Source organism: Meleagris gallopavo, chromosome 13 (genome assembly GCF_000146605.3).
Source record: "Meleagris gallopavo isolate NT-WF06-2002-E0010 breed Aviagen turkey brand Nicholas breeding stock chromosome 13, Turkey_5.1, whole genome shotgun sequence".
NCBI classification, from domain to species: Eukaryota; Metazoa; Chordata; class Aves; order Galliformes; family Phasianidae; genus Meleagris; species Meleagris gallopavo.
Genome location: NC_015023.2, coordinates 13585401 through 13609919, shown reverse-complemented (window position 1 = coordinate 13609919; position 24519 = coordinate 13585401). Strand labels below are relative to the sequence as shown.

At 37.5% G+C, this 24519-nt stretch overlaps 1 long non-coding RNA gene across 1 annotated transcript; it reads right to left on the bottom strand.

The window, feature by feature from the left end:
• Window positions 1–2299: 2299 nt before the first annotated feature.
• Window positions 2300–21932, bottom strand: LOC116217139. The gene is made up of 3 exons (XR_004161207.1): window positions 20901–21932; window positions 4059–4238; window positions 2300–3326 (listed from the first exon to the last, which is right to left on the bottom strand). It is a non-coding gene; the product is annotated as an uncharacterized LOC116217139 (long non-coding RNA).
• Window positions 21933–24519: the final 2587 nt, after the last annotated feature.

The following is a 24519-nucleotide window of genomic DNA, read 5'->3' as shown; positions in this document are numbered from 1 at the left end:
GAGATGGGAAGCTGAGCAGCCTCCCAACCAGATTCTGTAATCCACTAGCACCACATTCTATCAGATTGTTATTTACTTTTAAAACAAACTACAGAAATCTACAGTAGATGGGTTTACATACTACTTAGCTTTTTGAGTTAGTACTATTTATAAAAGAACACTGTGTTGAAAAAACACTAAGTGCCTTGCCAATCATTTCCATCAACAGATCCTTACAAGCCAAGCAAAGTGATGGTTTGTGAGCTGTTGGGACTTTTCTGCCAAGCAGTGCTGGCTTGAGGAGTAAAATTCTGTAACAAAAATACATGCATAATAACAAACAATGACAAAGAAACACAACCAGTGGAAACTTCAAATATGCTGTTCAAGTATTTGAAGTTGAAACAAGTAAGCAATACTGTTGTCTCCTTAATTTGTTGATTTTGTTTTTTTTCCTAGCCCTGTAAAGATCAATTCAGTGACATGCAGAAAAACAGAAAGCGTTTGTTCAGCACCTATCCTGCAAACTCCATGTGTGCATACAAAGATGCAGCTTTGTGTTAAAGCTGTAGTATATTGGAGATGCATTCCCACTGTACTTATTTGATATGTCACAAAAAGTTATCTGCATGGAGACTTAATAATGTCATTAAATAAATTTGATTGGACTTTAAACATACATATAAAATACCCTTATAGCCAGCACGTGTATGTTTAGATCTTTTAATTCAAACTGACTGATTGAGGAAGAAATTGAGTTAGCTAGTAGGTTTGTAAGGGTAAGATCAGTCACTCTGCAAATTATTCCATCAGAGGAAAAGCCAAGAGAACAGAAAAGACAAGAAAAAAAACATCAAATGTTCCCCACTATCCCAATACATCTAAGCCTTTGTTTCATAGGTGCTGGGCTGTGACTGCCTGCTATACATCTCCAGCAAGGATGCAGCTCTCATTCCATTTACCCAGTGCTCTGTTGGTTAATATTTCTCTCACCAGAGCTGGCCTGGCCACCATCTCTCTTCGGCTCAACTACTTCTGAAAAGAAAAAGCAGCTGCTTTCTAGTTTTACTAGCTGGCTAGTTTTCTAGTTCTGGTTTGGCCACACACAATAGGATAGAAGTGTAGGTTTGGACAGCATTTATAAATTCTTACTTTAAGTGTTTCCATTCTCAGCACTTATTATAGCCAGAGACCAATAGAGACCAATACTTTAATATAATGAGGACCCACAATCATCTTTTCTTATAAAAATGTGATGGCATTTATGTAATACCAAAATTATTCATCTATTCTAAGCTAGAGAAAACTAAATTTTAAGATTTTAGAATACACTTAGATGCCTACACTGAAAGTAGAATAACTAGCTGGGAGAAGAGAGAAATTGGTTGCGTCCCACTCTGGGCTCAGAGGCAGCTCCATAATAACCCTCACCCCTCTCACCTCCTGCTGACTACACATGTGCAAGCTCCAGAGCAGAAGCTGAGGTGGAATATCTGCTCTAGAAAAGCAGCCTGCATTGAGGAGGCTTTGGGTGAGCATGCTCCTCGCCACGCAAATGCTGTGCAGCAGATTTGTTCTTTCTCTAGGTACTATGAAAGTGCAAAATAATGCCTGTTCAAATCAATGAAGCCTCTCCAGTTTCCATAGCTGAGAATAACATGCACCCCTTTTATAAGCCACCCACCTCCTACCAGCCAAGACACTGAACCTCAAAGCTCCCAGATCTCACGCAGCTGTTTCTATCCAGCCACTGAACTGCCAGACACTGATGCTGTCACACAGTTTCTGTTCATTTCTTTGTTACTGTCTTGAGCCTTGGAGAACAGTTCCAAAGGCCCGTTGTGATGGACATATTGCATGAGAAGTGGTGATCATGCTGCTGTAGTCTGTAAGCAGACTGATTTGCTGAAAAACTGTAATGGGGAAAAGAACCCTCTGCTCCTCTCCCCAAAAAATCCAGCTGTGGGAATGTTTGTTTTTTTTGGTCAGCACTAATATTTATCCCTTAATAGGAATTCTTCCCTGTGTTTAGAATGTTGCATTTACAACTTGAAGATCTAAACATGAAGTATTTTATCAGTATGCTGTTTTTCTTCTCTCTCTGTGCAACTTTGCAGCAGTTAAGAAAAAGCAAATATTAAACCAAAATTACTGTCTTGGAGTGTCTGTGAAAATTTATGTACTAAAAAGCAGCTGTAAAATTTTAGTGTTTAAATTAATGTTTTATGTTTACAGTAAAAACTCTCCACCCATGAAGGGCTTTTAAAAGCTACATGCAAAATACAAGCAAAACCAAAGCAAACAATAGCACTCCTGTGAAGCCTGGCTTCAATACACACAATGGCAAATCAGAATTTTGTGTAAGATCAAAGACAGGGAGAAGGCTCCTTGTTCCAAAGAGCTCTCTGATGGAGCAGCTGCTTCTCTCCTGCAGTATTTGTTGCAGAGGATAGAAAAGACAAACTCCTGGCACAAATCTCCTCAGTTGCCCACACTAAAATTCAGCTCTAAGATGACTTCAACAAGAGCCCATTCCCCAGCAGCCACTTAAAGCCTTCATTTGCTACGTTCCCTCTGCACCCTCACACCCCTGAGCATTACTTGGTCAGAGCAATCCCATGCATTACACTGTTGCTATCGTCTTTTCCTTTTGCAGCTCAGTTTTGGTCTGCGGGTCTCACTGTGGGGAGATTTGGTCCAGATATATTCAGGTGGAATCGAATATAAATCTGTCCCAGCATTTTGGAATGGTTTTCAAAACCTCTGTCAAAGTAATGACAAGAAAATAATAAAAACAACTTCCCAGGAAAGGTCCAGCTGAGGATGACCTGGCCTTTAGCACATCTGCATGCTGAGCTCCAGATCAGCTGCTGGTGAGTCCTGAGGGCCCTCATTCCTCTCTCACTGCAAAGCATTAGAAAGCATTTAAAGTAGTGAATATTCCCTTTTTTTTTTAACTTCTCTAAAAATAGGAAACACGAAAACCAACAAAAATAACATCTTCCTCATTTTTTCTTTTATTTCTTTGCAGTAGAAAATATTTCTCGTGCCAATTGTGTTTATAAAGTACACATTACTCAGAGAAAATTAGAGATGGTCAGGGAGTATAAGCATTAATGTACAAGCTTCAATGTTTATTTGGATAACAGAATTGAAATTTACTACAGGCTAATAGTAGTTTCACCTTCCTACACTTCAGGTGATTTGTTCCACTAAGTGCTACCAAAGGTGACCTTGGAAAAGGCCAATCCGGGCTCCTGAGCATCTTGCAGGAAAAACTCACCAAGCCGCTTGCAGGAAACATGTACATAGCTCTTAGCTTCAAGGATTTCCAGTCTTTGCCATTGCTATAAAACATAGGAGTTGAATGAATATGAGCACAATGTTCTCGATTCTACTGATCTTGTAAGAACTGTTTATCAGACCTTTAAAGCACTGAGCCGTTAAGTTTGTGCGCATACAAAATATATACACACATGTACAGGCAGGTAAACATTTCAGAAAGTTGCTGCAGAGAGCTTTCTACAATATGAAAAGTTTCTGAGGGCACTTTCTAGAGACACTACTGAAATTCTGCCCTAGTCCATCTCGCTAGAGATGGGCCTGGAGAACATCCAGGTCCTAAATATGGTTTGTCGTGAAGAGATACTCAGAGCTATTTAGAAACTGAGGCAGCACTGCTGAAGTGAACATATTTAAGAACATGCATTTAAATTATTTCCAAGATGTTCTTTGCATATTTAGCACATATTCTCCTGCCCTTTTTTGGCATTTGCACGACTAGATTTTTTGAAACTATCCGTGCTCAGCTCCTCCTCTAGTCTTTGTGCATCTATAATTAATTTGTCCATACATCATAAGTAATTCTTTTAAACGTGCCAAATATATGCATGCTCTTCTGTACATAAAATGTTCCTGTTGCAGAATAGCTACCAAAATTTATGAAAACTTCAGACATTCTATTAGTTTTATTAATTCATATCAGGTCTGCTACAAGCAATTAAATTAAATTAATCAGTTAAATCAAGATTAAGTTATCTTGGTTTTAAAACAAATACCAAAAAAAAAAAAAAAATTACCTAGTTTTCCTCAAATTTGGAAGCCCGTGTGTAACTATCTTCTCCAGTTTGTGAACTGTCATGAACACAATTTGACAGAAACAACACACAGTGACTGACAGCAGCAGTGACCAGAAACGGTGTGTGTTCTCCAAGAGCCACACTACTGGTGATGAAGGAATCTGCAGCCCTTCAGATCCACTGCGTGAGGATACAAAGTCATCATGACTATAAAAATAACAGCAGCAGTGACATTTTAAAAGAAACAGTCCCTGTTTGGTCTTATCTGTAGCTGTAACTCTAGAAAATAGCTTCTTTTCTAACGTGCCTTTCAGGATTAAAAACACATAGCTATTGTGCTATATAATATATAGCACATCAGTATTTCTTGGCCTTGGTTAGCTCCAGATCAGGCCCTCATGTCCTGGACATTATTCAAATAAGCAACTTCTCCATTGGGTAATTTAGCCAGCTCATGTATCTGGTAGCTAAGATTTATTACCTCATCGTCTTAGTTAAACTTATGAAATAGGGTTTGAACAGAGGAGGGGAATGTCAAGAGCATTTACAGCACTGCTGTAATATAGTGAAGAGGTGAAACAAATCTAAACATAGTAATTCCTAACTATTATTTGTATGTAGATTAAAAACAAATCGACACAAATAAATGCCAGGGACAGGAACGAGACTACCTGCACTTTCTGAAACCTCCCTACAGCAACTTAGAGTAAAAATGGGATTCATTTTACTTATGAAACAGGGATTTTGCAAGTATACTAGTTAAAAAAAATCTGAAAACAGACTGCTAAAAAGTTTACTAAAGTCTATACCTAAAATTGTCCCTAATAACGCAATCTTACATGGAGCTTTTTACCTTTAGTGCTTTACAAAGGAGTCTAATATTTTTTTCTCCCATTACAAATGAGGAAAGGGATACAAACTAAGTTTTAAAGTCACCAGTACAATGGTAGCAAATCTGGGAAGAGAATACCATTATCCTAATTTTAACAGGATCCCCAGTATAATTCGTAACAGTTTCCAAGACCAGAAGAAGACCAAATGGCACTTCATTTTCCCCCCACTATCCTATTCCCAAGACACCCAAAGGAAACATCCTTGGCAGTGCTACCATGGTCACTGGTGTTTCTGACAAGTCATAGCAGAGAGTATTTTGATGCATTCTGGCATGCCTCCTGGAAACATGAAAACCAGGCTTTGTTGGAAAAGGATATAGGAAATGCAAAAGAAAATTCCATAGACTCAGTCAAATTTTCTTTCTATAGGCACATTTTGAATTATCATTTTAAAGAAGCCACAGAGATACAATCCAAACACTACTGCTGGAGAAAACCTGCACAATACATTGCTCTAAATAAAAGATTTGCCCGGAGTTCCTTTCTCTTCCTGCCTCTATCTAAGGTATTTGCGTTGGCCCTAGGAGGGGGACATTTTGCCCTTATGTTGTTCACTGCTCTAATCTGTTATCCTTGAGAACGGGAGGGCACCAGATCACTGTGCCAGTTACCCTCCCAAATCTCTAATTAATGTTGACAGTAAAATATTAGTCACAGCATTAACTACCAGATAAGCGAGAGTACTCCTGAGGTTTGCACATCCCAGTCAAGTAGGTTTCATTAAGAGCCTTGTTACCAATAATACCAGACTATTTCAACATTTTCTTAATCTAGCACTAAAATAAAGATGACTCACTTATCTTTGTACCGCTATAAATAGTGGTTTGTTTCTCTTCCCCCCATTTCCTTCCCTCCCACTGTCCTTCAATCAGATGTAAAATGTCTTTGTTTTTCTACTATGGAAGGACTGAGAGGGAGAAAAAAAAAGAAAAAAAAGGGTACCAAAAGCTCAAATAATTCCGTACTGAGGCTAAGACTCTCTGCCATATCACAGCTTATGAGCTCCAAATATAGATGTACCCAGCAGCTCCTCTGAGCAGCAGCATGGCCCACGCTTCCTGCAGCCCCAGAGGCACAGCCAAAAGCTGCACTTGGGAGAGAAACTCCGTGGCCAAAAGTGCAGCAAAAACTTGGCTGTTCCCACAGCTTCCAAACAACTGTTTTTATTTCAGTTACCTGCATTGCAGTGCACACTGCCATATATTTACAGTACTATTTATATTGACGCCCGACCTGACAATTATAGCAGAATCATTGTAGGAATAATAAGGAACAATGCTGTGTCACTGCAGTGCAACGTTAGAAAGCAAAACACTCCTTCCTTTGAGAACATTTTTGCAATAAGATTCATGAGTTTACCACGTAATACCCTGGTAGGGAATGTGTATCATAATAAAAATAACACCAACATCTGCCACAGTTCCAAGTTCAGAGGAACCCAAGCCTCAGCCACACAAAGTTTGGGTAGGATGGGAGAAGCAAAATGCCTCCCAGGACACTCTACTTGTGCCAATACCTCCACAATTTGCTCTTTCCTCCATAGCTTGCCAGTCTCCTTGCCCACACTATATCTTTTTATGGCATTACGATAGAAAAGTATTTAAATGAAGAAAGCACAGCATCTTCATCTATATTTTAAGGAAATATTTATCGAAAGAAAGAAGGTCTCACCCTGTATAGTGTATGAAATGCTTTTTATCTTTAGGCTATGTAAGGATTTGCTGTGAGATGGTATTTGGAATAACTTGTGAATCACTGCCAGCTGTGGTTGCACCAGCCATACTGCAAATCTTTGAATAGCTGTAACTGTGGGGTTTTTCCGACACTGGGAGCAATCAGCCCAGAAAAGTGGTAAAAATAGATGGTCTGTTCTTTTCTCACTTAATCCCTTCTGTTGAAGCACTCTTAAAAAAACGAACAAAATATGAACTAAGATAACAAATGTCCTAAATGAAGCCCTCTGTTACTCGACTACATTATCTCTGAAAAAAAGAAAATATATGGATGCTGTTTCAGCAACTAAGACAATAGAATTACAGAGAGCAGAAAGTTTGCGATTCTGTGGGGCAGGGCATTATAATCAGATATGAAGAAATAGTTAGCATGCTTGGAGGCACTGATACAAGATGCAGAATACAAAGATATCATGTGTTTCCACTTCCCAGTATGCTTCTCTCGACTCCAAACTTCACCCTCCTCCTTAAACATAGAGGTAAATAAGTAACTCTCTACAACTAGAGATTAGAAACCAGCAAAAGAACATCCACTTTAAGAGAAAGCCTGCCTTTAAAAACTTTCAAATAGAAATGTATTGTTTCCCCTTTTTAAGGGAAACATCACCGTTCTATCTGGTGACTGCAGTTAGTTCCTGCAGCAGGGGGGTTGGACCTTGATGATCCTCAAGGTCTCTCCCAACCCAAGCCATTCTATGACTCTATGATTCTATGATACTGGATAAGTTTCATTTAGAAATCTTGCCAAAAAGTGCAAAATGAATCACCCTGCTCTAAATGGCCGTTAAACATCCTGAATACGACCTGACCACTCAAAACCTTTCAGAAGATTGAGCGTAAATAAATGCTCTAGTGATAAGAAAACATAGCAGAATACAAAATCTTTAATTTATCAGCAAACATCGGGCTTTTGCTTATTGCTCTAGGAAGAAGATCCAGCCATGAGTAGTCTCAATGTAAGAAAAAAGCTTTATACTCAATATTCCTAAGATCAGAATATTGAATCTAACGTCATTGTACGATTCACCTTTAAAATAGATGCTTACTGTCCTCAAAGGGAATTAGTTACTGCTGTTGAAGAGGAAACCATTACAAACAGGTTTGTAATGCAACTGGAGAAACTTCATATGCTATTCCTGAAGAGTCAAAATGCACCAGAAAAGTTGTCTGTACCTTTACATGGACAGATCTCATTTTTATCCAGCAGCCACTGTGAAACTTTACAGGCATATGTGCCTCTGCTTCTCTAAGACAAGCTACAACAGACTATGCAGAGCCTCAGGAACTGGTTGCTAGGGATTTACAGATAACAATAAAATCCAAAGACTCATTTTAAAATTCAGTACAGGCCGCAATGGCTTTTAGTTCGAAATTGCCATCAACAATTATCATTTATTTAAACAAAACAAAAGAGGAGAGTCTCAAAAGAACTGTATGCATGTCACTCCTACCTTGACAAAAGAAACATATTTTTAATCTTCCTACATCACAGGCAAACCACAGTAGGTCTCTAGTCACTTCAGTATAGTAGGAGAGGAAAGGGGGAAGTTACACGTTTTCAGCCATTAACAATTTAAAATTAAGACAAGAACAAATATTGTTAGTAAAAGTGAAAGACAGTGGGAAAAGCTACTCAGCTCGTGGAATAACAATATTGTTAAATAGAAATGGTTGTTTTCTGAACACAGTCATTTTATAAAACGCACAGTAAAGCTTTTATATGTAAATTAACCAAACTCGGAAACCTTTCACTTCAAATTGAATTGAGAATAGCTTGAAGTAGAACACTTTAGTGAAAACGTGCTTAAAATGAACAAAATCAAGAACTAAGGTGCACACACTCTGCCAGTGGAAAAAAATCTCTGTAAATAAATATTAGATTGATGCACCCCTAAGTAAAAAAAAGGATTACAAATGGTTTCAAGTATGTTTAGATAGCCTCTGTATAGGTGCATTTATTCTTTTCATAGGTCCTGATTGGATCTGTGTTTTGTCATCAAATGTTTAACTATGAAAGACTAAAACTACTGCAGTGGAAAGTTTGTAAAGACAGACAAATGAATGCAGTGACTGCTAGAACATACCGATGTACTTTTTAAACTAAATAGCTCTGTTCCTCATGTGAGATAGGAATGATGCTTCAAAGAAAACCAAAGCTCAGGATTGGAAAGAGGTGCCAATTTTAAAATTTGATAATATTTTTTTATTTCTCTCTATTGTGGTGGGTGCAGCAGACAGAAGCCATTAGGGCTATTTTGCAATTCTCATGTGTGTTAACTTGCACAGCAACTCTACAGCCCCAGGCATCCTTCTCTCCAGAATTTTCCTGAATGCAAACAGTGCCCATTCCTTACTTTCAGCCTACTTGTAATGACTTTGAAGGTCTCAGCACTCAGGCTTGCATGGCACAGCCATTGCTTTGGACTAAATGAAATTTCAGCCTTTGCCCTTCTACTCGAGAGTGTAAATCTCTGGGGAAAATTGCAATGTGACACAATTAATGTGATCTCTTCTAGGCTTACTTGTGCTTAGCCTGATTAGCTTCATTGGAAAAGTAGAACCCAGTATTTTATTCTGTTTACTCCCAATACTTCACAGTTATCTTTAAGGCTTCTGATGCTTAATTCAGAGTTCACAGATGATTCAAAGTCTCTTAGATTCAGTATTACCCAAACTCACAAAATCATCAGGAAAATGTTGCAATCTAGATGCAAGACCTCCTCACTTGCATTTGCCACTGATGGTAATGAAAACCAAACCAAAGAACAACCTGATGGTATTTCCTCAGCCATCAAAGAAAAGTTACTCACTTAGTGTGGCTGAATGAGAAGAATTCTGAAAGATGGTATTATTATAAGCCAGAAACTCAAATGTTATTTTATCCCTTGCTAATTGATCATTCAGTAATCAATACCAAGCTCCATCTAACTCATCTGAACACTTTCTGCACTGTCCCTCTTTCTATTGCAAAATGTGCATACAATACCATGACGGAGACTTAGGTATATTGCAAAGGTTATATTTTAAGATGATAAAGGATGGATGCATTTGACTTTTTAAATCTTCCTCACTGTACTTTAGAAAAGGAATCAGAAATCAGTGTGGTTTTCCTATACTGTATTTTTCAGTGAAAGCAGATGGATATTTTTAGTATGAAAAATGACTAATGAATTTTCGACCACATATTAAAAGCAATACTGAGTCACACTTCATGAAATATAACCCACCAGAAATTTTCTCATGTTTGTATATAAAAAAACAATACTCTTTTCCCCCAGAGTAAAATGATATGAACAATGATGTGAGATTTAAATGCTAAAAGCACTTTCAATATTTTCAAGCATTCTCATTTTATTGGTAAACATGCAGTGTAACTTTCTAATAGAACATCTCTGAATTAAGACTTAGCTTGGCTTCTGAAGATACTGTTGTCAAAAATTTCTCATCAATAGTATTACAGAACATACAACTGAACTGTGGCTGTGTGGTCACTGGGGAAGGAGAAGGGAAAACACTGCAGTTCTCTGATGAATGAATCCTTTCTGCTCAATGTAGCCAACACAGACATTATAAACAGGACTGATACCTTACTAAACTCTTCCTGCACCAAAGGCAAAACTTTTCAGATAAAAGTGTATCCGAGAGAGCAAGGCCCTACAATTAACAGGTTTGCAAATCCCTTAAATTATCTCCAAACATCACCTTCCCTTTAGTGATGACTGACACCATGGAGGCAGAAATGTATCATGATTCTCCAGTTCCCAATTGCTGCATTTAGTTATTTCACTGCCTAAAATGAATAGCATTCTCTTACCTTTATTCTACATTACTTTCTCCAGCCTGTTCTAGGAACACCTTTTGGAACTGCATGAATATAAAAAATACAGATATTCCAGATAATTAAGATCACTGTCATGACACTAAGAAACAAGGCAAAACTGAGCTAGGATGCTAGCCAAAAAATTAAGATGCAGAAATAATTAAAACTAACATGTTTAAGAAATGTACTCAGCCTAGAAATGAAGTGTCATCAACCAATATAAGTCCTCTCTCCTCTTAGCAGATCAAGAAATGGTGACAGAAAGTGGCGAGTGCTCCAGTGCATCCCCAAAGGCAGCTGCTACCAATGCATTTTCTCTTCTTCCTATTTCCATATCCAGAGGGGATAACAAACACAGATAATGGACAAAGTACGTTAGTTCAATCTCTGTATATCAATGATGTCTCTGATAAAGCAAGAAAACAAAAGTATTTAGGATACCTAACAAAACAAAGTTTTTAGTTTTTTTTCCTGAAAAGAAACAAAATGGTCAGAAAGAATGTGAATAAATCAACAGGCAGCGGCACTGTAGTCATTTCACTCCAAAGCTCAAAAGACCAATAAAGGGGCAAAACTGCTTTTCACCTGTGACACAGCCTTGGAGGCTCAGCACCCACCATTACCCACATAAAAGTGACGAGTGAGTTGTTGTAGTGAAGAGCAGAGGTATACAGTCTTTATCAGATGAGAGGGGATTTGTCAGAGATTAATAGAATTCCATTGTAATATCCATATCTCACAAAGGCATACTCTGACAGGGTCCAATTACTTTCAACAAGCTGGGCCTGCAACACGGACCCTCTGAACCGGAATGGCCCTCCAATCTGTATGCTTTCGTTCAGACAGATAACACCAACGTGTTTCTCTCTGTGATCACTGCCTAACTTAAATGAGTTAATCTCGTTTTCCAGATGAATTGTTATTTTGTCTCCCGCAGGCTGTGATTACCGGATAAAAGTATTGTGTTAACAGGAGGGCCAGGGTCTTTTCAGCACGGATTCCACATTCAGATAACCAGCCAGAAAGGGCTTTTCTTTTTTTTTTTCCCTTTGCTTTTTTTTTTTCCCTAATGTGAAGTAAGAGAGTGGCACTGACAGGAGAAAACTGTGAAATGACACAAAGATAAACCTTCCCAAATAATTATGTAACTTCATCAGAGGTCAAAGGGGCAGTTTATCTTCATATTTCAAAAGAGCGTCCCAGTGAACCAATCCAATTTACGGATTACCTCTACATATTTTAAGAAGTTATTTGCCTTTCAGTTCATGCCTGCCCTTTCTTTAATGGCCTTTGTTTCTGAAGCCATTATAATGTGCTTGAGAAGTTCACATTGGAGGCTATCAGAATATAAATATTTGGAAGCACTAAAATATATGTGGGCAGTATCAGACAACAGGAAGAAGAAAACAAGCCCATGATTTCACAAACAATTCTCTTCAGCCAATGAAACAAGAGCCATGTGATGAGAGTTATAGTCTACGGCACATTTTTCTATATTTTCTCAATGACAGCAAGGAGATTCTTCATTTCCTTGCCTAGATAAAGAAGAAAAAGGCCCACTATAATGCCCACGGTTGACAACTATACTTTTGGCTGTTTACACTGGGAAAATTAGTTCATGGACAAGAATGAATTGCATTTAGACTCCATCCAAGAAAACTCAAACGCACGAACAGCAGCAGAATCACACCAACTTATGCCAAATCTGTCTTTTATGCATTTTCATCAGTACAGAAAAACTGAAATTATTATGCTATTTTAGTATCCAATGCCAGAAAGTACATAAAATTCGATCTGATTTTACTAGACTTCTCTGGTGGCTCTCCCAGTATGCCTAGATCCAAGTTTCTTCTGAGGTTTTATGTCAAACAATATGCAATACCTGGTTATTGGTAATGTATTAAATGCTGCCCATGAAACGCAGCTTCATGAAAGCTTCTTGATAGAAAGCCACAAATTCTGACTTGAAAATCCAGTACCTTCAACAAAATATGAATGCATATCAGTGCTTGATGTGCATTCAAAACTCCTGGTGGCTGCACTCATACCATGGGACATGTTTGGGCACAGTAGGCCCTGCCTCTCAGTTTTGCGGAGGAGACACAGTGAAGCCCATCACTGCTTCCTTGATGCTCCCGTGCCCACATTTCCGTTTACAGAAAAGCAGAGATTTTGGCTGAAGGGAAAATCAAATCTGAGGAATATCAGTCTCTACATAAAGATTTGGATGGTCCTTTATGCAAAGAATAACTGACATCAATAGATAAGAAAATTCACAGGTAGCCAGCTAAATTAATGAAAAGATAACACATTTTGAAGACGACTTCTATTACGGAGTTTAAACATTTCTGTACCTCATATAAGGTGAAAGTCTGTGCAGCTGGAACTGCAGTCACTGCATCACTATCTGCCATTTTGATCAAGTTGGCAGCATCCCCGCTGCCAGCCAGAGGGCAGTAAGTTCAGCACTCTACTGGGAACTAAGTTGACTAATCTGTCATTTAAAGATCCCTGGTATGTTTCAAAATGGATAGATGATAACCTAATGGTTCACATTCTCTTACAGAAAACAGGCTTTAGGATTATGTATTACATACAACAGAATGCAAAATGTCTATATAGTGTAAGCAAACAGTCAATCATATGCTATTTTTGGAGAAAAGCAAAGCAAAGAATCTAAGTATTTAGGGTGTAAAACAAATGTTATAGACAAACCATGTCTTTTCTCTGGAAGGTGAACAGGAAAGTTCATTTTCACAAGAAGCAGCCTCAATCAGGTATAAAAGGAATAGCATTTGCTTGCTGGGCAACAAAAAGAACCATTCCTCCCCTTCCTCCACGCAGCACCGCACTTTATTCTACTTAGCAGGAGACAAGTGTTGCAGCTAGGAGAGTGTGAAGTGCCCCTATGCATCATCATAAGCAAGATAAGCGGGATTATTTCCTAAACTACAAACACCTACACCTGCAACAAATCACAGCGAGGGGCAGGTGATGCTGTGGGCACAGCACATGCCGAAGGATGTGTGTTTTTAGCAAGCTTTTATCAGCACTGCTGCTGCTGAAAGAGCAGGACCCGGCGTGACTTTACAGTGACGTGTTGACTTTGCCTCGTCTTTGTTGGAAGAGAGAAGGAGCAGTGTTTTTCTGTACCTTTTTATACTTTTTGATTGCACTGCTTCTCTTGACTTAGCGGAGAAAAGGGTAGGCCTCAATAGAGATCTCAGAGGCCGTCAGCTCCCTGAGGTACAGCCTCAGTTGGAGATTTTTTTTATTTTTTTTTTTCATTTTTCCTGCTTAATTAACGGATCAGATGTGGGAATAATTATGAATAAACATCAGGCAATGTCACTTAGAGACTGGTCACTTTGACTCACCCGTGATGAATCTATGCAGAGGCACACGAGGGATTCAGCTCCCAGCACAGCTGTAGCCAGGGCTGCGCACATCCCGACTGTGCTTTCTGTGAAAAACAGCCCTGGTGTTGTGTCAAAATGCAGCGCTACCTTGAACAGTTCTAGTCCAGATCTCACTGGAAGCTAATACGGGTCCTCCTCTCAGTAACAGCATTTTTTCAGACAAAGCCAATATTGGAATAGCAGAAATGACGCTAGTAAGAAGTGATGAGAATTGGTAACAAAGCAGTTTGATCAGCATGATGCAGACAGACAGCCATGGACACAAATTAAATCTCTAACGTAAATTAATTTCTCATTCATTTTTCTGCACATCAGTGCTACAAAACACCTTGTAAAAGTTGCATTGAAGGTAGCAGCTGGATATTATATTATTTCAAGAGCTGAAAATATTCTCTGTGGAGAAATTTTAAATCCATAAACTTTTCTTTTTTCTTTTTTTTAATTGTGCATCAAAATACATGCACAATAGATCTGTGCCCTGCTACATAGTTTTATTTTTCAAATTGCTCGTCTTTTTACTCGGTAGTCTTATAAACATAAAATTGATAGAATGGACAGCTTTCTTTCTAAGCTGGCTTACATCTCTCCTCTTTTGAAAGCTTCCTAAACATGCAAGCACTCCATAAAAAAGTAACTGGTGCATGCAGAAGCAATGCAGCTCACAAATGAAGCAGTATAATGTCAATGGTTTGAAATTGTTCAGTCTCAGTTGTTTTCCAAGTCAATGCACTGGCAGTCTTGCCTGAATGCAACTAGTCAATAGAGGGAAAATAAATAGAGCATTTCCAGAATTCACCCATCAGCACTGAAAAGTGTCTGCTTACTATTACACAGTTTTAACATGTCATAATCGTTTTTCACAGTAAAGAAACCCTCCTCATACTTGGAACAAAGAATGAATGACTATTTTACTATCTTATACATTTCTTCTAATAGAAATTCCAAGCAAAATGTATTGATTATAGGATTCTAAATGGTTTGTGGCATTAAATTTGATTGCAGATCCTTTAGCCTAATTTTAATGCTATATTACGAACAAAAAAAAATACTAATTTGGATATATAAAAGCAGAGACTTCTATATTTGCACTTCTGAACAGACTCATTTAACTTCTCTTTAAGTATCTGCACATTGTAAGAGCTCCCTGTAATTTCAGGTAGAGTTGAACACCTCAATTTATGCACACAGTATTATTCCCATAAAGAATCCTATTGACTATTCAGTTGGATAAGTTTTGCTCACACAAGTAAAAGCTTTAGTGGCACAGCTATAGGACTGGAAGCACCCATACATGAAGAAGCAGAGAGATACAAGTGCCCCTATCTTTCTATCTTTTATTTCTCCCATGCCTGTTTGACATGCTATGTCAAATAGCACCACTAGGATGAATACTACACAAAGAAAGAAAGGAAGCAGACAGGACAGCCACTTCCCTTTAGTAAAAAACAGGTTACGCCTGCCTCTCCAAGCATCTAGATGTTAAATTATATCTAAGGTGTTATGCCTACTTAGATAAGGCCCTTGCAATGCCACATAATTACAGAAAGGATCTGCCATAGACTGAAAAATAAGGAGAAGTATATATTTTCCAATCCGCTGCCTTGTTATCTGTCACTTGGATGAAAATCACGTGAAGAAAAATAAAAAGAGGGGAATAAAAATTCCCCTTCAGACCCAAGAACACACTAACGCCCATGGATATAAATGTTACAATAAAAGAGCAGGACAACTACTAGCAGAGCTTTTATAGCTTAACAGTATTTTGACAACAAATGTTCATATTTCATTTGAAATTTATGAAACCTTTGTGCCTGTAATCCCACGAGCAGCTACATGGTAAATGAAAGTAGCAGGCAGTCTAGATTAATAATATTTTGCTTCATACTGGAAGAGCATTCTAAGGAAAGGAAATCTTGCTTTATCGGCTCTCCCACTTTCTTTTTTCTTTTTTTTCCCTTTTTTTTTACAGTGTCTGTACTGGGGCAGATTCAGAATTCTAGGACCTGCTTGCAAATACCCACAGATGCCTTATTAATTTATGAGAAACTGAAGGACCCATCACAAGATATAAGCGAGCAATTTAGAAATAGCAAGTAGAGGGGTATGATACATGGCAAAATACCACAGCTCCTGGTGTTAGAGAGCTACCAGTGGTTTAAATCAAGTTCAAGGGGAATACCTGGAGTAAGCTCCTGTGCTTCATAATCTAATAAAAAAATGATAGGAAAAAACAGTTGCCCTATGAATCATAACCTTTGCTTTCACATTTTCACAGTTTAGAAATACATGTATGCTAAAAGCTCAAGTGTGGCTTCTTGCACTTAAATGTATAAGTGTCTCTTTCACCAGCTCTATTTATCTTCAAGCATATCAACATAAATTGCTGTGGTTCTTCTTTTTTCTTTTTAAAGTAGTATCTTAGTGCAAGCTATCTTGGCAAACTTGATGAGGCCTAATTTTGTTTTGAGAAAGTAGGTATTTATTAAAATTCTCATGCCTTTTTGGAAATCTCATGTGGACTTAACTCATATGCTCAAGGAATTTACTGCTTTGTTCCAAAGCACAAATCAAATGAAATTTAAGGGAGAAAAACAGGGTAACATATTTCAAGCAGCTATTGGAGGTAACTTTTTTAAATATATTTACTAAAAACATTCCTTTAGACTCCTTTCCATGAAAAATAGAATCATTGTTCAGCTACTCTTAATTTCAGCTATTTCTGTGGCTTTTCATTTTCTAAATTTTGATTCAAAACTTAACCCTGTAGCTTTGGAAAATAATATATCCAAAAAGTAAATACAGATGATTCCATTAAATAAGGTAGACAAAAATTCATAGTTACACTGTCTGTAAGATATTGCAGTAAAGAAAATACTTGCTAAAGTAACAGGCATTTTGGTCAAAAATGTTGTTCATGGGTGGGTTAAAGGCTGGGAAAACACAGGGTGAGAGAGATACAACTGGGGAAAACTGAATGATGGAATGTATATAGGTAGTAATGCCCCGTTTATTTTCAGGGACACTACAACAGATAAAAGGAGCACAATAACACTACTTGGCAGAGCTCTGCTACAAAACACTATTTTTCAACACCATCACCACCATTAGCTGTGTGTTTTTGCCAGCAGTAAAAAAGAGAAGCGTGCCATGCTTGTATAAATCTGCACCAGTGGAGGTGACCCACTGCTGCTGTCGTGGCTGCTGAAATGCACCACCCACTGCCTCACTGTGCTCACACTCACTGCTTGGGCTCCATAAACATTCAGCAAGTGATGACTGTCAACGGGTGCCATCTTTTCTGCATGGAGCAATTCAGTTTCACCTCTTTACTTCATCCACACTTCCATCTCAGATGCCATTTTGTCAGTTTGCCCCACTGCTGCCATCTGTCACACAGCAACAAAATGGAATGGAATACTGGTGCAAGCTTCATCCCTTACTGCCAATACCACCACCATCTACCTCTGGCATCGCTGGCCGACAGAATAAAATAAGAAGTATTAATTTCAGAGCAGCTTTCATATATGAGCACCCAAAAGACTTCCTTCAGGATCTGTGCTGAATGAGCTCTGTAACAGTCCCAACAATTTACTACAAAGCTTTTATAGAAGGATTAGGTTGCATCAGGTTCAAAGTTTTATTAATTTACACAGATTTTACGGTTTTCTTGAAGTTCTTACATCTGAAAGAATGAACTTGAAGAAAGCTAAGTCTAGTGAGGAAAAGATTTGTGAATACGCCATGCAGACTCATAGAAGCATAACTATATAGCAGTTATAACTCCACCTACACTTCCATAGTCATAAAAAGTGATACAAATATAATTAGTTAATAACTTTTGCTCCTTCTAATGTAAAAAGTAAAATTAAAAATTAAAAAATTACTCATCAGCTTTGCATTAAATCTGTTAATTTGAGGCAAATTTGAAGAGAGTAAACCAAAGGGAGTCTGGGGAGTTTTATTGGTTTCTAAATGGAAAGGTCTAGGAAGTGATTGAATTCACTTTCAGGATCCTCCAAATCTGTATATTTGAGACAGGTGTTTTCTTACTTTCCAAAGTAAGACTTAAGTATTAATATATTTTAATGTTTTAATCAATATATTTTATGAAGTGAGACTCAGAAAATTTTGGCTTTCTTTTGGTGTCCTGCACTGGCAGCCAACTAAGTCCAAGAACCAACTTTAGTTCTACATCTAGGTTTGGCTAGAAAATCAGATATTCCTTAATGAAGTATACACTCTACAATATTATATTGCTTCTGATGGCAGAAACTATTCAATTACTGATAGTAATGCACCCATCCAGAGCTCAAAAATCAACTCCAACTTACTGACATTCACATAATAATTCTAGGATAGCACATCTTCTCTACCAGCCCACACATTTTCAAAGGTGTATTACCTAAATAACATAATATACTGCATACAGTGTATTGCAATCAGTATGACATATTGACTGAACACTTAAGTAAAGGACATGGGATAATCTTATAAAACTTGGGAAAACAAATCATAATATAGACAGAGCAAAAAAAACAAGCCTGTGAGTATCACTGCAAGAAAGAAACACTACACAGTGATCTGGTGGTTGCAAAGGAGCTGAAGAACCAGGTAAAGAGGTCAGTATCAAACACCAAAATTTCACTTGACTCAGCCTGAGAAGGCTGGATTACAAGCTAAATTTTTCACAGACAAAATGCACCAGACAATATATTCATTCCGAGATATGAACTCCTTTTCAAAGTATGACATAGAGAAGAGTAAACAAGTGAAAGAAGTCAGTAAGAAGTTTTACATTAAAATAAAATAGATCCTTATTTCTGTAATGAGTAATGCATATGACTTAATGAGTGAACCCTCTATGGATCTTATGACAACAGTTTTTAGAGGCCCAGGTGGATATTCCCTCTATTCTTCATCTCATTGCTCTGAGCCATGGCGTAACCTCAGATCATAATACTGACATTTTTTTAAACAAAAATTCTCAGTTGAGAATTATATGTATAAAACCCAAGGAATTATTTATATTTTAGTATGTTATATAGTAAATCAAGACATAGCATTGTCATACAGTCCTAAATCACTTTCTTACACCACCCACAGAGACCACATAAACCAAGAGTGTTGATGCACAGATAACAATTACCCATCCAGAAGGCATTCATTGGATTTTCTCCCATCATCTAACCTCATAAAGTTTGAATGTAAACTTCCCAGTAAAATGTAGAAACAAATATACAGCTACAGTTAGAGCAACCCAAAACCATAAAAGTGTTCCTATCTCCGAATGCCTGTTTCATTCCAAAACTATTAATTGTTTATAACACTCCAGCTGAACAAGTGCTTTAACATATTTAATAGGTGAAAGCTACAGTAGCTGAGATTTACAATCTGATTTCTCTATTGCCATTTCAGAGCAACAAATCAGAAACCCAATTTCTTTTAAAAAATCTAATAAACTTTATAAATAGATGTATTTCAGATGCCGAGACTACAAACTATTTGCATTTCCTCAGCCAAGCACTAATAATGTTGAGCATAAACATAATTTCTATGAAAGTATGTCCAACTACAATTGCCTTATGGCATTAGACTAGTTCTGCAGCACACGAGAAAAAGGAATAGTCTCGTTTTGTCTTTCCACAAGGAAGATGAAGAGTGGTCTGGTTTTGGAGAGCATTTTAGTACAAGTGGTGGCTTGATCTTCCCCCCTGTGTGCTTCCCAAAGCATACTGAAGGAAGTAAAAAAGAAAACTATACTGATTTTTCTCAGCAAAAGTGGATAGGGTTATAAATTGCTCTGAAAGCTCTCCTGACTTTAAACTGATATCAGACTATGCTCTTTTACATCTGAAAACTGCCTTTTCTGCTAAAGACTATTTGTTCCAGTGCTTCATGTTTCCTCAGCTATCACCTTCTGCTACTCATACCTTTTCCTATCCCTCACACGCAACAATTTATTCTCTCTCTAGTTTTCCAGCACTCCTTCATTTCTTCATATATCCTATGAATCACCTTCTTCTGTATTTTCCCTGGATAACTTCAGTTGAAACCAAGAAAATGCCAAGATGAAACAAACATAACAGGTACCCACCACTACTCCTGGTTTCCTTAGGTGTGTATTGTGATAGTAAGGGATTCTGATTAAACACTTGGCATGATATCAATTATAACAATTCATATAGAGAAATAATAAAAGCAATTAAGAACCTTAGTTTTAGGCAGATTTTGACTGAGGTCTCCTTCATTTGCAGGTTTTGTATTTAAAGAGTTCAACAAGAAATCAAAGGCCAAGAAGAGAAATAAAAACAGTGCATTTAAATGATATACAGACCAAGGAACCAGATGGAACCATATATACACTTACATCACAAGTAACTAATGGCAGTCAAGACTTCTATTTTCTGATATAGAATCAATACACAACTGTGCTTCTTCAAGAGAAGGAAAAGCAAAACATATCCTATTGGAAAAGAGATGTTCTTGCATAAACAACTGAATAAAGTAGATATTAATAAAATATATATAATAGTTATTTTCACCTTCAGTTAAATTGTGCCCTATTTTATAGTGCTGAAATTGAAAAAATCTTAAAATAACAACAATTCCCCAGGCACCTACTAACAAGGGTACTACAGAGATTTAGGGGCCTCTAGTGATTTGTCGAGTGCTAGTTTCTGTACCATCATCAGACTGATGTTTCTGCACTGAAAAGCTGTAGTTGATTATTCTTGTATTATTTTGGCTCTGCTACATGTGATGGGAAGAGCATTGTTTTCTACTGCATTAGCGCTCTGAGGGCTCAGTCAAAATCAAGTGTCATCACAATAACAAAAACATATGCAGAAAGCATTCCTCCAGCTCCGATAAACACAGACTCCTGCTGCTCATCTCCACTATTTCAGAGATCCAAACTCCACTCTAACATCCCTGCCTGGAGGACAGGACACATGGAAACAAGAAGGATTAGCACAAACCATGGGTGGGCACCCACATTCTTGTTTGTATGTTCACAGGTAGTAGACAAAGTTACCAATTTTGGGTGGCAGACTTAAAGACTGTTTGTTTTTAGTTCCAGAATATTACACATTGGTTACAACAAATGCAACTTATGTGTGATGCATCATTCCAGAATTTTCCTGTTCAGACCCTCTTGGCACATCTTTTCAAGATTGCAAATAGTTTCAATTATGAGAGTAGAACAAAGATACAGAAAACAAAATTCATCTGTTGGCTTTCATCATACCATCAGGCATGATACGCTCTGCGTGCATAGTCTGAAAACAAAGTGACAGAAGAAGAGAGCTAAAATGTCATGGCATCTTGGCGTGAACAGTGACCAAGAGCCTCCACTTCAAAACTACCTGTCAGACAGGCAGGGCTTCTCAAGAGATACCAATTTTTGCAGTCAGATTTCCCATGCATTTGATTCTCAGAAGGAAAACAAGTCACTGGACTTGTGCAATGCTAAGAGCATTTTTTCTTCTCGCAGTCATTTAAAGGGATGAGTAAACCAGGCTAGGCTAAAAAACAACACCACAAATGGGAAATATAGTGTTGAATTTTCACACACAGATAGAACTAAACCTTTTTGCCTGGTGGATTAGTTTGTCCTTCCTCTGAGCCCTGCATTTGGCAGGAAAGCTGCATGCCTGGAGCTGCAACAGGAAAGTGTGTGGCTGGTACCAAGACGCCATCTATCCCCAGTGCACAAAAGTTCTCAAGTCAGCTTTGTGGCTTCTAAAGAAGCAAACAAGGGGTCTAAATAAACATTTAAGACATATGATTCATTTGGTACATTTGGTCCAAACATTCCTGTTATTCTTCAGAAGGAAGTCCTCAAGAGCTGTGAAGATGCTGGCACAAAGGTCTGCACAGCGTATAGCTGCAGCATAATTAATTAAACCTGATAATACCCCTGTGCAGTACATAGTCTAACCACTAAACCAAGCCATCCTTACAAACACTGAAATGTTCAGCATGTGAATTTTTGCCAGATTTACCGTTCAATCACAAAAAAAAAAATCACATATAGATAATTAAAAAAAAAAGCACTTTACATGAGGTAAAAATCTCTCACATTTCTGAATACTTCTAAAGAAATCAAAAGTATGACAGCCTTTTACAGCAATGACACCTCAGAACATCAGTGGCTAAATCTTTGAAGAGGTAGGCAGTATTATCAGGATTTCCAACTGCAAACTAATACACTGCATTTGAGAATTAACTGACACTGTACATAAAATATTATAACTATTAATAGAAATGGGAACCAAAATAATGGGAATAAAATAAGAGTTCATCAATATCAAGATTTTTATAGTTGGATGAGTTAGGTGCCATTAAGGCAAAACAGAATTTATGGGTTACTACACCTTTTGGAACAGGTGTCCCCAGTAATGTGCATGGAGACAAACATAGGCACTTGTTCCAAAAGTAACCCCAGCTTGGTTCTTTATGACTTTAGCTTGAAGGATTTTATTTTCTGTACAATCCTTAAAGTGAAAGTGCAGTCACTGGCTGCTGGCTGCACTGTTTATCATAAAGTCAGCTCACTTAGTGCTGTCCAATTAAAATAAACTACAGCTGCAATGTATCATTATTTTTTCTAAGTATCTGAAAACATTCCTGCAAAACCCAATCTCCAAAAATAAAACATAAATGAAAAGCAACAGTTCACTTGGCAATCATCGAGGAGGATGTTTTGACATTATTTTCATGTTATTTAATGCACATTTTCCACTTAAAAACAAGAAGCTCCTGTCACAAATGATTTAGATTTTACAGTAATTTATATGACATAAGAAAGGCATATAATGGCTTGCTGCCATTAACCTTTTAAAATATAAAATTAGGATACAAACAACATAATTTTTCTTTGATCATTTCTGTGACTGTTTTGCCATGCATTGTGTCAGACAAGCAGCGTATCAGGGATAGCCGGTGCTATATAGTAGCATTAAATAAAATACCCAAACTCCATATTTTCACTGAATTTTACAAGGTATTTCTTCTATTACTCTGCTTTAGTTCACACCTGGGAAAATGACAGGCTATATAACGTTTCTTTATCATCTTTTAACAAATTATGATTTCAAAATGATTTATTTACGTAAATTTTCGCAAACTGGGGTCTCGTGACATGTTTGTATGTTTCATTTCAAAGAAATGAAAGAACGGGAAATACAACACAAACTTTGTTCTTTGTCACCGACTTTGTTCCAGTTCTTCCAGACTTCACACTTCTAAAGTCAGGCTGCCACCAACAGACAGCAGGCAGACAATTGAAGGTGATGCTCGTCTGCACTGCACAGATGTAAGTCGGTACGTAAGGGCTCTTTTACTAAACAACTAATGAATTTATATGAAAATAAAAACAATGTCAATTTTATATGTCGTGTAAAGTGCCTGTGCAGAAGATTTCTGTGTGGATAGTGCGCCTTGGAATACCTGCAGACATCTCATACCTAAAAGATTTTGCGTGGCTGGAGATGCACAAATTTTCTTCCCGACAATTTCGCAAAGTTAGACACTATTTAGATAAAGAACAACACTGCACCTTTAAGAAAATGTTATTTTTCCTGAGGCCCTATCAAGGTAAATTTCATCAGTATTCAAAGAATGAGCAAAGCACTTCAACAATTTATTTCAATAAAAGAAGACTTAGCTGAAAGGAGTATAAATGATGAGAACTTGCTTTAAACTGATTTATTCCCTGCAGCAATAAAAGGAATGTTTCTTCACTCAGCTGTTTAATATGCAAATATGCAGAGCATCCAGCTTCTGACAGCACATCATTAATAAAACCTTGCACTAAGCAGAGCTCCCGATATTTCATCCTGATGAAAATACATGATGATGATTTTAGACTGTATAATTTCAGAGTTGGAACAATGTACTTCCCAGTGATGGAAACTCAGCAATCCACAGTTCTAGCGTAGATTTTTTAATAAGTTAACCTATTTCTGTAAGAGGAAGACATCTGTTTACAAGAATTGCAAATACAGAAAGGCTTGCAACCAAACACTCTCAACTTTCAACCGTAGTTTGGGAAACAGTGCAGAAAGAACCATATTGTTCAGAGAAGAACACAAGGGTCGGTTCCTTTTTTAATGACTTAATTCTTGTTTAAAAGCTTCTTGTGCTAAAAAGTCCACTTTACCTGTGTTTGCACCAGCTACTTGCTGCCAGCTGAGTGACACATTTTCAGCAAAAGTGGAAACAAATGCTATTCCTCAACATGAGTAAAAGAAAAAAAAAAAAAAAGGGCCTAAAATTTTACTGCTTTCCATTCAAATCTAGAAAGATGAATTCCTATAAGTGATTCAGCTGTAGCGCAATACTTCTTGTGCTTGTAGCCAAATTAAGTACGCGCTTTTTTTGCGCTAAAAAACTTGCATGCACACACTCGATCCAAAGAAGTTTTTTAAGGAGGCTAAACACCTATCAAATGTTTGAAATAGGGAAAGGAATATCTGCCAGTGCTCTGCTCTGAAGTCTTTCCAGTCCAAAGCTGGAAATTGGAAGCTGTGCAGAAATGCTGAATTTTTTAAGTATCTCTTTGTGCAGAATTGATCCTTATGGTTGATGCAGAAT